This window comes from Portunus trituberculatus, chromosome 3 (assembly GCF_017591435.1).
Source record: "Portunus trituberculatus isolate SZX2019 chromosome 3, ASM1759143v1, whole genome shotgun sequence".
NCBI classification, from domain to species: domain Eukaryota; kingdom Metazoa; phylum Arthropoda; class Malacostraca; order Decapoda; family Portunidae; genus Portunus; species Portunus trituberculatus.
The window spans coordinates 8014255-8020254 of NC_059257.1; the positions used below are offsets into that span (position 1 = coordinate 8014255).

At 34.6% G+C, this 6000-nt stretch overlaps 1 protein-coding gene across 1 annotated transcript in view; it reads left to right on the forward strand.

The window, feature by feature from the left end:
* Nucleotides 1-588: 588 nt before the first annotated feature.
* The window catches only part of LOC123507699, a 26099-nt gene continuing 20687 nt past the window's right edge, over nt 589-6000 (forward strand). The window contains 1 exon segment of the mRNA XM_045260842.1: nt 589-939. The gene's annotated coding sequence lies outside the window, so the exon portion shown is untranslated.

A 6000-nucleotide genomic window follows, 5' to 3' on the forward strand; every position in this document is an offset into this window, starting at 1 on the left:
GAATACTGTTTGACCAAGTTGCCTTTATTAAGTATAAGAACATGAAGGAGAAGGGTAAGCTGATGATATAATGAAGCAGTTTGAAAGATACGATGACAGTCTCTCTCTCTCTCTCTCTCTCTCTCTCTCTCCAATAACTTTTCTAATATACAAAAATTGGTTCTTTAATGATATATTGCGAAAGATAAACCACTTATTTTTGGTGTAGGAAGAAGGGGTCTTTAAACCTTGAGAGAGAGAGAGAGAGAGAGAGAGAGAGAGAGAGAGAGAGAAAAATCTAGCAGGTGAAAACTGAAGAGGAAATACTTTGGAATAGGACTATCATCAGAGAGAGAGAGAGAGAGAGAGAGAGCGAAAGCGTCAACGAAAAGAGAGACAGAAATCCCCAACTGGCAGCTGTACGCTAGGATGCCACTGGAGCTCAAAAACACACAATATATTCACACAACTATCCCTTAATTATTCAATTTAAGCTTCACCACGCATTACAACCCACATATAGATAATCACTAGCCATTAATCTTTATTGTACCTCTAACTGCACGATAATTAGAAAGCAGAGAACGAAGAAAATAGCGAAAAACTGGCAATAATAAGATCGCTTCTCACTCGCCTACCAAACTCACAACACGCCTCAGTCACTCAATACTGCCTTGTGGGGTGTTATTCGCGCACTCATTTCTCCTCTCACATGCACGCAACACCTGACTACCTGACTACCACGTATACCTACACCCTATACCAACACCCTACACGTAATTTCATTCCCACTGGCAGGGTGAGGGAGGAGAAAAAGAGATAAATATAAGAAGATTTTCACTGGTCGAGTCGGGGTGTGGTGTGGCGGTGGGTTGTTTAAGAATTTACGTGGTTTTGACTTTTTTCCTTTTTGAGTTAATGGAAAGATGGACAGCGGTGAAATAGCGCTGAATTGAAGAGGTAAGGATGTGCTTTGACTTCCCACCTGTTTATTAAGTGTTATTTGTGTTATTTATGGGTAATTCTCTCAATTATTTAAAGGGCAAAGCAAACGAGTGATTTCACCTGATGTAATATTTTAATGACATCAGTGTGTGTGTGTGTGTGTGTGTGTGTGTGTGTGTGTGTGGGAAGGGATTACTCTTGTTTCTAGCGATTATATAGGATTACTTTACGTTCCCTTAGTTTAATTATTGTTGTTTTTTGACAGATTACACATGATTACTTTCTTTTTAGTGTAATTATTGTTACTATTTGACAGATTACATATTGCTTTCTCTTAGTGTAATTCCTGTTGTCTTTTAGAATTATATATGATTATTTTGCGTTCCTTTAGTGTAATTATTGTTGCTTTTTGACAGATTACATAATAATTTTCTTTTTAGTGTAATTATTGTTGTTTCTAGCGATTATATATGATTACTTTAGTGTAATTATTGTTGCTTTTTTGACAGATTACATAGGATTACTTTCCCTTAATGTAATTGTTGTTTTTAGCGATTACATGTGATTACGTTCCTTTGTTACTTTAATCGTTGTTTAAGTACTGTCATTAAAAGTGTCACATTTCAAGTAATTATGTAATTCTATACTACTGTGTGTTAGTAGTAGTAATTATGATGAAAAAGGGGAGAATGATAGAAGGATTAACAAACAAATAGAGAAGAAGGGAATATAAGACGAAGATAAGAGAAATATGAAACAAGAACGTAGAATTATGAAACTGAACGATGATTTTTGAAAGAATAATATGCAGTAATGGTGGTGGTGGTGGTGGTGGTGGTGGTGGTGGTGATGATGATGGTAGTGGGGGGTAGTGGTGATGGTGGTAGTGGTGGTGGTGGTACGTAATCTTGAACAAAATAGATAGGACTGATTGTCATAGAGAGAGAGAGAGAGAGAGAGAGAGAGAGAGAGAAATATAATCACAAACATCCAAAAAACAGCAAAATACATCTACTACTACTACTACTACTACTACTACTACTACTACTACCACCACCACCACCATCACCACCACCACCACGTAAACTCTACTTCATATTCTGAATCTTATTAATAGAATGATAAAGAGAAAGATGAAGAGAAAACGACATTTGGGGATGAAAAGAAAATGGAAATGAATGGAGAGGAGAGAGAGACGAGACATGGATAGGGAGGAAGGAGGGAAGATAAATAGGAAGTGAGATAGGGAGGAGAAGGAAGAGGAGGAGGAGGAGGAGGAATAAGAATACCTCAAATATGAAGGAAGGTAATGAGGAAGGAAGGTAGATGGGCAAGATTATTAAAGAGAGAGAGAGAGAGAGAGAGAGAGAGAGAGAGAGAGAGAGAGAGTCATATGATGGAAAGGTAAGAGAAAAGGAGTTTAAAATAGAGAGAAATTAAGATGAGTAGGGAAGGAAATGAGAGAGAGAGAGAGAGAGAGAGAGAGAGAGAGTATGATAACAAAAAATAAAAGGAAAACGAGAACATTAATAATTGAATAAATAATAAAATAAATAAGTAAATAAATAAATAAGTGACGCGTACTAATAATGAACTTGAACGATGAAATGAGAAAAAAAAGGCGCGTACGGTTTTGAAAAGGTACGAGAGTTAACGGAAAAGAAAATGTAGGGCATCGAACATTGATTTTTATTTCTCGACACTTATCACGTTTTTTGTTTATAGACTGACTTGCTGCATCTTTTTGTTCTCTACTTAAAGTTATCTCACATCTATAACTCCTTGGTCACGTATCTCTCTCTCTCTCTCTCTCTCTCTCTCTCTCTCTCTCTCTCTCTCTGTCTATTTTTATATACTTGCGGTTCTTTTCTCTTTCCCTCCTCCTCTTTCTCCTCTTTCTCTTCTTCTTCCTCTTTCTTCCTCCTCCTCCTCCTCCTCCTCCTCCTCCTCCTCCTCCTCCTCCTCCTCCTCCTTTTCTTGTTTATATTCATTTCTTGTTGATCCTTACTTTATTTCTTCCTTCCTTCCTTCCTTCCTTCCTTTCTTTTTCTTTCTGTTCTTTATTTTCTTTCGTTCTTTCTTTCTTTTTCTTTTGTTGTTGTTGTTGTTGTTGTTGTTGTTCTTGTTCTTGTTCTTGTTCTTCTTCATCATCATCATCATCATCATCATCATCATCATCATCTACTACTACTACTACTACTACTACTACTACTACTACTACTACTACTACTACTACTACTACTATTTCTGTGTTCTCGGTGACAATGTGTTAGTGTTAAGAATGTTAGTTTAGTGATTTGACGCCTGTGTGTGTGTGTGTGTGTGTGTGTGTGTGTGTGTGTGGCAGAGACCCAAGGAAAACATAGAAACTTGCTTGTTATTGGTGTGTGTGTGTGTGTGTGTGTGTGTGTGTGTGTGTGTGTGTGTGTGTGTGTGTGTGTGTGTGTGTGTGTGTGTGTGTGTTCAGTTGTATATCTTTCTATAATAACAATTTCTCCTTCTCTTTCCTTTTATATTTTACCTATTTTCTTTTTTTTTTTTTGCCTTTTTTCATCAATTTCTTTCGTTTTTTTAATGCTTTCAATTTTTCTATAACTTCTTTCTCTTCATCACCTTAGAAAACGAGACGGAAGGAAAATATTACAACAACAACAACAACAACAACAACAACAAGCTAACTAGCCTTTCCATCTCCCTTGAGGACTTGTTAGAGTGAAAAGGAGAAACCAGAAATGAAATACGAGACAATATGACGAGGGGGGGGGTTAGGATGAAATAAGTTAGGTTAGGTCAGGTAAACTTCACTAAGATTTGAAGTTTTTTTTTCTTTTATTTGTGGCTTTAATTATGAAGTTTTTTAGTGCCTGTCTATCTATCTATCTATCTATCTATCTATCTTTTTTCTATTTAGGTTAGGTTGGGTTACGTTAGGTTAGGTAAACTTCAGTAAGATTTGAAGTTTTTGCTTATTTGGGGCGTTAATAGAAAGATTATGAAGTTTTTAATGTGTTTTTCTATCTACTTTTTTATTTAGGTTAGGTTAGGTTAGGTAAACTTCACTAAGATTTGAAGTTTTTCTTATTTATTTGGGGCGTTGATAGAAAGATCATGAAGTTTTTAGTGCCTGTCTATCTAACTATCTATTTTTATTGTTTAGGTTAGGTTAGGTTACGTTAGGTTAGGTAAACTTCACTGATATTGACAGTTTTCTTTTATTTTGTTTTGGTATTAATAGAAAAATTATGAAGTTTTTAGTGCTTGTCCATCTGTCTATCTATCTATCTATCTATCTACTTTAACCCTTTCTTACTTTATATTTTATTGAAGGCTTTAAACGTAATATCTATGAAGTTACCTGAGAGAGAGAGAGAGAGAGAGAGAGAGAGAGAGAGAGAACCATCCATCACTATTTCGCGTAACTAAGTTTCTCTTCCAATACTTTCAAACACGTGAGCGAAGAGATTAATTTTTGAACCATATGGTAGCAATAAATAAGGGCTTTCCCCCCCCCCCTCATAGGGTACTGAGGTTAAGTTTAGCCTGGCTCGGGTTGGCCCTGGCACTAATATGAGTAAAATGCAGACGTGGCACCGTGCAAAGTAGTTTTTATTATTGTTTTTTTGTTATTGCGAGGGCGGGAAGCTGTAATGTGCATGGCGGTCACCTCCGTTTTCTGTTTTGGTTATTTTGTCGACATTATGTACATTTTTTTTTATTTTTTAGCTCTGGTGTGAACTTCTTTTTATTTTGTTCCCTTTATTTGTTTTATTGAGTATTCTAATTTTTTTTTCATCCAGTTATAAAATTGTTCACCATATTTTTTTTTTTATACATGTTAAAATTTGATTCTAGCATTCGTAGTAGCAGTAAAATAAAACGAAAGAAAAAAAAATAAAGAGAGATCAAGCAAATCGTAACACAAATTCAAACTAATAAAAAAAATGCACTAAATAAACACTTTCAATTATTACAAGAACAAGAGGCAGTGAAACGCAACACAACTATCATTAATTAAAAAAAAAAAAAGTGTGTCACAGGTTTTACAGTTATAGTACTCTCTCTCTCTCTCTCTCTCTCTCTCTCTCTCTCTCTCTCTCTCTCTCTCTAGTTATCCTTATCTCTTATCAGTGTTAATCGATGTTATCATGACGCTGTGTTGTCATGTAAGCTGGCGTGACAAACTAATGTGTCCTTTTGTTAGCTTATTTGTACCAGTGAATGTTGTGTGACGAGAGAGAGAGAGAGAGAGAGAGAGAGAGAGAGAGAGAGAGAGAGAGTACTAAAAAATCTGTTTATTTGGTTATTGTTATACAGCAAAACGCCAAATTAAAACCAGCTGATAGAAAGAAATAATATGTTATCACTAAACACGTGTTATCTTGAGTGTATTTTTCTCTTTTTCTTTTTCCTTTCATTTTTAGTTTTTTAGTTTATGCACGAATGAGATGTGAAAAGCGAAGAAATAAACCATATTCTGTTATTTCAAGTATATTTTTCTTTTTCTTTCTTTTTTCTTTTCTTTTTTTTTTTTTTTAGTTTAGACACGAATGAGAAGTGAAAATCGAAAAAAGATAAACCATATTCTGTTATTTCAAGTGTATTTTTCTTTGTCTTTTTTTCCTTTCTTTTTTTTTAGTTTAGACACGAATGAGAAGTGAAAATCGAAAAAAATAAATTATATTCTGTTAGTTTTTTTTTTTTTTTTTTTAGTTTTCTAGTTTATGCACGAATGAGAAGTGAAAATAAAAAAGATAAATAATATTCTGTTATTTCTAGTGTATTTTTCTTTCTTTTTTCTTTTTTCCTTTCTTTTTTTTTATTCTTTAGTTTTGGCGCGAAAAATTAAACTATTCTTAGTTTTACCTTCAATTTTCATTTATTTATTTTTTTACAGTTCTGGTAAATAAGAAGAGTTTTCAGTAGTGTTGTTAGGATTCTAGACATTTATTCTGTACAGGGAACAAATGCAAATGACCACTTTCCCTGACCTCGTAAAGGGAAAACTCAACTAAAATGTCACCCATATCATCTGTGTTCTGAAACGCTTTGCTCTCTCACCATCACTACTTACCAAAG